Source organism: Euphorbia lathyris, chromosome 8 (genome assembly GCF_963576675.1).
Source record: "Euphorbia lathyris chromosome 8, ddEupLath1.1, whole genome shotgun sequence".
NCBI lineage: Eukaryota > Viridiplantae > Streptophyta > Magnoliopsida > Malpighiales > Euphorbiaceae > Euphorbia > Euphorbia lathyris.
The window spans coordinates 33,418,390-33,427,976 of record NC_088917.1 but is presented as its reverse complement, the minus strand read 5'-3'; the positions used below and the strand labels follow the sequence as shown (position 1 = coordinate 33,427,976).

At 33.8% G+C, this 9,587-nt stretch overlaps 1 pseudogene; it reads right to left on the bottom strand.

The window, feature by feature from the left end:
• Positions 1-542: 542 nt before the first annotated feature.
• On the bottom strand, positions 543-4,535 carry LOC136203911 (uncharacterized; annotated as a pseudogene).
• Between the last annotated feature and the right edge of the window lie 5,052 nt (positions 4,536-9,587).

Here is a 9,587-nt window from a genome sequence, read left to right as displayed (position 1 = left end):
AAAATTGCTTCTTTGTTTTTTTTTTTTTTTGTCTTCATGGTTTGTTGGAGAGTCTCATGGCAATTATTTGAATGAATGAATATTCTGTACCCTGTTTACATTATTTATTATACGCATTCTTTTTTTATTATTTCATTAATATCACCTAACCAATTAATTAGGATATATTAAACAAGTTAGACTTATTTTATTTTTTTGAAAAACAAGTTAGACTTTTTATTATGAGAGGATATATGGTAGAAGTCCTGAACTTGCCCAAAAAAATTGATTGACCCTGAACTTACAAAGTGTCTCCTCGTTATCCCTCTCAACTTGCTTAAAGTTATATAATTAATTTCCTAAGTCCATGTGACAGAACAAGATTGCTTTTGGACAAATTAAAATGTATATAACTTTAAGCAAATTCAAGGGGCCATTTTATAAGTTCAAAAGGTCAAATGATAATTTCAGATATAGAAACTTGTCTGACTAATTTTTTAGATCTGAATTCTGATGTATCAAATGATAATTTCAGATATAGCAAGTTGCCTTCTTCCAAACAATTATTGGGAGCATTTATATTCCTCGCTGCCTCTGTTAAGGGATAGTCGATTTTCATTCACTAACTCATTGTACCTTTCCTCTCCATACAGTTTCGCTATATCCACCAAACTCTCTGATTTTATCACACCTTTGGCCTCTTCAAGTTCAAGGCCCGAATAATGCATAATCATTTCCCTCAATGTCTGCTTCGTGCTTTTCATATCATTATCCTATAGGACACTCTTTCTAACGTGATCTCTTTTGATATATGTCCAATGCACTTTGACTTCAGGTGAGAAAATAGAAGCATTCCAAAGAGCTCCCCTTGCAACCATCAGGGATGAAGCACCTATTGCAGCTTTGTTTCGTTCAAGATCTAATAATCAAAGAAGTCTCCATTTGCAATAACTGGTATAGATAACGCTGATACGATGTCAGCAATCTTATTCCACTTACACTAGTACAGAAATGGGCTATAGCTACGCCTTATTAGCTACGGTTGTCAGGTAAGTTATGTTTTTCCTTAATCCTCATGTATACTGTGTTTTCTGCTCTTTCTTTTGTTGAATTTGGTTTTACTTTTTCTGGTTTTTGCTATTTTTTTCTCAATTTATATGGTCACTAATTATATTCTGTGGGTGCATTCAAGGAAATTTCCTTTTCCCCCTTTAAAACTAATTATTTGGCTCTGAATTTATAGTTCCCCTAATCTTTCCTCTCGCATTATTTTGATTATACTGTGCTTTAGGATCAAACTTAACAGTTATAACGGTACGCGAATGTGTTGGATCGTAGTTGGGACATCCTATCTTCAAGGTCACAACATTGAGATTTTGCCTTGTGACCATTCTGTGAAATGAGTATTGTCATATTGACATGAATCATAATAAAATGGATTATTTCTATTAAACTTCAAGATAACTAATTTGACTTGTATTCCAGAGAAAGCAACAACCACAAACTTAGTGAACTAAATTGGGAGTTTCTATCGTTACATAGCAAAAAAGCAAACACAGCTTATTTTGGTTTCATTTAAGATGCAAACTAAGTACCAACTTTGGTGTGCATCGCCGACTATAACGAACCTTCAAAATTCAAATGATTTACGTGGGTGGTTTGACAACAGGTATTTTTTTTTGCTGTTCTGGGTGCTAGTGGAAGCATATGGAATGTGATAAAAATGGCTCCTAGTACATTCTTGTTTGCTCTAATTCAAGTATATGTGCATCTTGTTGTGGTCCTTGGATTGGGAAAACTAGTAGGGCTTGATTTAAGGTTGTTACTTCTTGCCTCAAATGCTAATAGCGGAGGCCCTACAACAGCATGTGGCATGGCCATAGCAAAATGATGGCATTCCCTAGTTGTCTCTGCAATTCTAGCAGGCATTTTTGGAATTTCTATTGCTACTTTTCTAGGCATTGGTTTTGAATTGTGTTCCTTAGATACTTGTAGATTTTTCATTTACTTAAATATTAGACTAATAGCAGAACTGCCCCTATGCATACAGATTGTATGGGCTGTAAATTTGTTCATGTTGTACATTAGATGACCTAACTAAAGTACATAGTGTTGGATCAGATTGGTTTTCATGGTCACAAAAAATTTCACATACAGTAAAGTATATTTGAGAAATAAAATGGGAGAAGAGGCATGGTGAAAAACACTACTATGTGTTTGACTGTCCTTTCTTTAAGTGGATCAGAAGGATCCACATAGAAAATGTGTGCGGCCGGAGTGGACTGAATCTTTCCAGTTGAAAAGCTAATCTTTGTGCATGCAGAACTTATGAGTTATACAGAAGATAAGAAGAACAAGAGGAAGCTAATAAAAACCCCACCTTTTGTTTTTAACTTAGTTTTACTCTTCTAACGAAGAAGAGTGTTCAATGTAACACAGATGGATTTCTTTTTTGCGCTTTGAGAAAAGGAATTTCATGTAAGTTTGTTTGCCTTTTTTTGTTTTACATCCAATGATGTTTTTCTTAGCAGTTCAAGGGGTTGGTTTATTTTTGGACATCCTTCATTTGCTCTGCTCTTTTGACACGAAGATAGAAGTTGCATGTGCTTTTTTGTGTTTCAATTTATGGTTATTATTTGTTTCACTAATTGATTCCATAAATATGATATTTATGGTTTGCTTTTGTGCAGGGAAGTGGTCGTAATTTTTCATTCACAAATTTCAGAATCATTTTCACGGTTAGAGATAAACACTCCACAAGAAAAGGACAGGTTCTGTTATTTCATTTACATTTCGATATCTGTATTGCATATATTATTATTGCAAGCTGAGTGATCTGCTTTTCTTATTCCATATGCCAGGCTGTATCGAGATGTTAAACATATACTTGGATGCATTAGATCATTGCATACTGATAATTTGGGTAATTCGACAACCTCTAACAGGGGGCGGACTTGATGATTTTTTGGTGCAAAAGCTTGGAGTTGAAGCTGGTTAAAAAATTGTTTTCAAGTGCCAAGTTCACAGCTTTTCTGATGAAGGATGCAACAAGACTTTCAAAAAACATTAGAGATCTCAGAACCGCGTTCTCAGCCTTATACACTTAGCTTGTAGAATAAAAATGAGGTAACAAAGCTACATGCTTATTTGTTATTCACAGTCCAATTATTTATTCGCTTTGGGGTTATTGAATATTGGACATGAATGAGGGTTATTGAATGCACTTGGACAAGTATATTTAGAATTTTTGGAAGTTTAGGGGGCAATTGAAGCTTTGGCCTAAACACAGGGTAAGCCTAATTTGTGGCTTTATGTACTTGGTTAAATTTATCAAATTGGCCTCTATACTTTAGTTTGGGCTTATTTGGCTAATGTAATTGGTCTAATTTTGTTTTATTTTTTATGTAAGCATATGACTACATTTTTCTTTTTTATATTTGACTTGTTAATTTTTGGAAAATCTGGCCCTTGTTACAGGGTATTTCATTTTGCACACCTTAGGTAGTTCTTTCCAATTAAAGAACTACTTAAAATTGCACCTCTTATTTTATGCTAAACTGGAATGCTTTTGTGCATTATTTGATTCAGTTGTGTGCAATAAATTTCTTGTGTTAATTTTTCTCTTGCTACCTGAGAGAGATTGCCAAAATCCCATAAACTCATCATAGAAATCAGTAGACAGGTCCTTGAACTCCTCAATATATAGCTACAATGCAATCACATGGTTTTCTTCATTTGGTTGTCAAGAATTCCAGCACTGATTCTGTGTAGAAATTTCAAACTCACAATCATATATAGCTGGATTCCTTGGCCTATCTGCAACTTTCCTTCCATGAATAGCAAGAGCAAAAACACCAGTTTTTTCAATTCACCTTGCCAGTTCCACAATATCTTGGGGCGATTTTAGTAATTGAATCTTACATGTTACTGGACAGTCCAAGTTCTTTCTTAATGTTGTCAAAATATCATTAATGAGGTCTTGTTTAGTAAATATTGCATCACTCATGCCTCCACTTATAGAAAATGACTTGGGGCAACCCATATTGATGTCTATTGCAGCAACATCTTTACATACCATTTCAGCAGCAGTTAGAGCCCTCATAGCATCAGAGGTGCCAATTTGGAATACAACCTGAACTGAAGCTAGACTCAAGACACTGACAGTGCTTCTTATTGTCTCATGGTTCTTATTGGTTTGGTAATTATCTTTAGCAGTATGATACTTATTTTAAATTTATGCCAATTTTGCAGGAAAAACGGTTCTCATTGTTTAATTACTGACTTATGGCTAATGTTTTATCCTTGTATAGGTAATCACTTGAGTTTCTTTTCCAATTTATCTGACTGACATTTGTTGCCTTTTTTTACCTATATATTTATATATATATATATATATATATATTGCTTCTGTATTTGATTCGTAGGAAAGTTTAAGCGACTTGGTATACCTGATGAGATGAGCGTATAATACTCATGCTAGCTGGTGATATGGTTGCAGTGCTAGGAATAAATACCTCGCTCAAGTATTCAACAATGAGAATCACAAATTGAACCATCGAGTCTCTTTCTCCAAATTCATGTTGATGAATGAAGACTGTTTTATTTATTCTTGTGATGCTTAGATACTTACTCTTGAATTATTGATCGACAATTTTTTTTTGTAATTCATTGATCTTAGAATACGTTACCTTTAAAGTACTTTAAGTGGCAAAGTATTTACGTTTTTCCTCTTTATGTAAGCAAATGATATGTTGCTTTTTATTTAAACAGTTGGCTTTTCGATTAAGTGTTGCTTACAGATTTGAAATTAAACAATGTTGCTTTTATATTACAAAATATTGCATTTACTGTAAGAAAAATATTGTTGCTTTTATTCGCAGCGTTTGACATAAAAAAAATGTTGCTTTAGCTAAAAATATCATTGCATTTGTCAAATAAAAAGTGTGGTATAGGTCAGAAAATGTCGCCTTTGATGGGAGAAAATGTTGCTTTCGTATTAAAATATTGTGTTGCTATTTGCTTTAGAAAGTGTTGCATTAATTAAATTTGTGTTGCATTTGTTTGAATATAAGTGTTGCATTTTACTATAAAATGTTGTTATTAGTTAACAAAAGCAACAGATTGTTAATATTAAACGTGTTGCTTTAACGCTGAAAAAATGTTGCCATTATTATTTTGTGATATAATGTTGCCTTTCCTGTAAATTATGGCAACACATTTCTTGATGTTAGTGTACAGAACATAATGTTGCCTTTGAGAGCAAAGGCAATGGTGAATATACCAACACTTTAAATATGTCTGAATGTGTTGCCTTATCCAATTTTTTGGCCTATTGTTACATTATTAGGATTTATTGCAACTTATTTATGATGTTGCAATAGCCCATACATAGTGACAGCAATGACTTTTGGCTTGCGGGATTTATGCATAATATTGGAAAAGGTAGCTCGTTTGAAGCGGAGCTCTGGGGTATTCTTTCGGGCCTTCAACTCGCTAAATCCAAAGGGGCGTCACAACTGTTTGTTGAGTCTGACTGTGCCGAGGCTGTGAAGATGATTAATAACCCTTGTCCCGTCCACCATATCTCTCGGTCCCTAATCAGAAGCATTCAACTTTTGATGAACAGCTTTGAACATATCAAAATCTCCCATGTGTATAGGAAAAGGAATCGATGTGCTGATCTCTTGGCGAGAAAGGCTTTCTCTTGTCCAACTGGTGTGAGCGAGATTGCTCAAATTCCCCAAGATCTGAGGCAAATCCTGCAAGAGGACTATCAAGGAGCTTCTCTCCCCCGCTTTGTTGCTGCTTAAGGCGGCCTTTTTTTCTGTTTCTCTTTCCTGTTTGTAACAAAAAAAAAAAAATTTCCTTTCTCAGTTAAAATTTTCTATATACATTAAAATTCAAATTTAAATAATTTGAAATCTTTTTTTTTTTTTTTTTTTTTGCCAGAAATCAGAAATCTCATATAACCATAGGATTTACATCCTCAGAACTTCGGAAGATACAAAATCGCTAGCATTGGAATAGGTCTGCCTAGCTACCAAATGTGCAGCCCTATTCGCTAAACGAGGAATAAATGACAACTTAAAATCGAGATTGGATCCTAAAATAAAACGACAATCATGAATAAGGGATCCAAACTCCGAAATATCTTTCTTGCTTGACATAATAGTATCCACAACTACTTTCGCATCAGACTCAAACTCAATTTGTGTGTAATGCAAAGCCATCAACCAAATCATACATATATTTTAGTGTTAATGCTTCGAACACACGAGGCTCTTTGGAGCCTGTTACGCAGCTGCTACTACAAAATAAATAAACTCTCGTTGCATCCCTGATTACCGCTCCCATCCAATAATTTGAAATCTTTAACTGCTCAAATTTGATAAAAATCTTCTACGAAAAGGAGAAAATGAATTATATCATATTAGCACACTAGAAATTTCCTAAAGAGAAATGTTTACCCAAAATATCCTTCAGTTTGACAATGATTTTAAACGACCCATAAGTACCAAATGTACTGAAAATAATATATATGTAATATGATAATTAATAAGAAGTATAAAAATTAATGATGTTGATGCTCTAATATTAGCAGTGTTCAAGAAATTGGCTAACTATTCCGTTCAGGCGAACTTGAAATCGTAAAATCGATCTGATTTTCCTCAATTCAGACCTTTGGGTATTTTTTGGCCTTAGCCGTTTGAACGACTGCCTAAACAGTGATTAAAACAATTTTATTATTATTATAATTCATTTTTGAACATTGTCGTAAGAATGTTGGTGAATTATGTTTATTATTTTCGGATATTTTATTTAGTTTTGTCATCTCTACGATATAATTTAACAATTTAAACATAATTTTCCTAGTTTTTGGTGAATTATATCACTTATGGACATTATTTTTTACTTATTTAAATTATTCCCTTGATAATATCGTGGTTGAAATATTATATTACCAATATACATGTTTTTCTATATTAAATTGTTTTACATTATTGTTTTTAGATAGTATAATACATATTTTAATTATATATTTTTAATAAATTTTTTTATCAAAAATACAAAATATAAATTCAATTAATCCCCTAATAATCCTCGAGGGTCCTATTGGTTCGATTAACATTACAACCTTTGGTAAGTTGGACTAACTTCATGCATCATTAACGAAACCCTTTACTTAGCCATGAATCTTTTTTTTTTTTTTTTTTATGAAAATGCTTGTATCATTTTATTGCATGAATAAAGTATAGTAAGAAACAACAAAAAATATAACTTCACACAAGTATAGTCTAAAACCAATATAAGACTCACGAAAGGAAGAATAAAAGACTACAAAAAAAAAAAAAAAAATAAAAGCAATCATGACTTCTATTATTTTCGCTATATATGCGTCATATTATCACTCATAAGTAACAAACTGAATTATCTCTTAGTCTCTATATGGTGGACAAAAAAAATTAAATCTAAATATTTTATCAAGCTTAAATATATTTTTATCTCGTAATCTATTATGAAATTGAAAAAAAAGCATAATTTTTTTTTATTCTAAACTAACTAATATGCAATTGATGCAGAATACAAGATAATAATATTTATGCTTTTTAATAATGTTTAGAATTAATCACTATGCCATTTTCCTTTTCACATGACACAAGATACATGACAAACATTTGTTTTCGTGTCGTCTAAATATTTTTTTGTGACAGTATTTTAAATTTCTATCATCTAAAAGCGTAATTAAAAATGCGTTCAATTCACATGTGGCGTTCCGATGACAGAATCCTGTCATCCAAAGAAAACGCGCGTTTTTGTTAAATTTCACTTGCTCATCGGATGACACCTGCAATAAATGACTGTCATTGTATGAGAAAAACAAAAAAAACGGTAAATGAAATTTCACTTACGCGGCCATATACCAAATTTAGGCGCTCGATTGTTTGACTGAAATTTCAGCTCATATATAAACCCTTTCTCTCATCTAAACCCCCATTTTAGGTTACGCAATCTTCATCCCTCTCTATCTCCATGGTTGATTTCTACATTCAATCAGTGAGCTCGAAACACAGTACTGGTAAGGATCTATTGATTTTCATTGTTCCTTACTCTATCTTTTTCTCATCCGATTTACTTTTGTGTATGTCGATTTCAGCAACTGAAATAAGGATCTATTAATTTTCAGACCTATCGTTGAAAGGGTTAGATCTCTCGCTTAGATATGCTGATTTTATTGTATTCATTGTTAGATTCACTGCTGAAAAGCTTGGGTCTTTATTTTTTTAACCTAGGGAAATACAGTGCGTGATGCTGAAGATGTTCTGATTCCTTTTTATTTGAACATAATATTTGCAGGGATAGTAAGAATGCTACATGGGAAAGGATGACTGAAGAGATTGTCAATCAGTTCTTGCGTTTAGCATATGAGAAGATTTTTTTAACTTATTGAGTATATATTATTGTTATGTTGATTTGAACAGATTGGTTGCATGTATGATATTATTGTGGGTGGTGCTACTGAGATAGGTTTACAATATATCTTCCACTTGGCTTGTTATCTGATTGAGTATGTGTATGTGTATGAAGCATGTTGGCTTGTTTATGCTTGATGTTCTGTTTAGGAAGCTAGAACTGATTGAGTATGTGTATGAAGCATGTTTATGTTTGATGTTCTGTTTAGGAAACTAGAACTCATTGAGTATATGTATGATGTTGTGGGTGATGCTGAAATAGGTTTACTATATATCTTCACTTGGCTTGTTATCTAATTGAAACCATCCAGAATGGTGATGGTTTTTCGATGCTATCAACATAAGTTATGCACTTGTGGTTAGAGCATCGCAAACTTCATCACCGTGCTCACTTTTCAACGAGTACAATCCAAGTGGCAAGTATATTGTAAAAGGTTATGTATGTGCATTGCTATTAACTGATTGATTGAATACCTTAACCATGAATGAAGTGATTGATATGAATGTGATGACTAGTGGAGAATTTTCGATTAGCTTCCGTCCCTGTGGGGGCGTCGTTGGGTTCGACGGGGGGAAGCTCCGATGCCAAAGTCAGTAAAGTAGAGTTTCTAGGATTGTGTGAATGTATACCTTGATAGCTTGAGATGCAAGCTATATATAGTCATGTAGTTGTAACCCTCGGTAACTAAAAAGTCTCCATTAATGCTCCATTAATGGCGGTTACAGGTTTTAAGTATGTCCGTTAGCTCATTAATAGTCCATTAATTGCCTTTATTGGGTAATCGGCTCAGCTGTTCAGCTAGCGGATCGAAGGGTGACGGTGGATCTCACGTGGATCTCGTGTGGCGGAGTCTCGGTGATCCGCCCATCGGATGTCTTGCTTGATACGCCATTGCCTTCTTAGACCGGTTCAATACGTGGTCGTTTGGGTAAATATCTCCTTTGATCCCTTGGATAATATCCCGATGTTATCAGAAGCCCCCCCTAAAGTTCCTTTAAAGTGCTTTAGGGCTTTTGAGCTTCTTTGCGCGCCGTCATGATGACTCGCATTGATGGTCACTCTGTTCAATGCCATTCGTTGGGTGACAGGTGTCATAGGCGTGCTGCTCGAGGGAAGGGAAAACACCTTCTTCCATC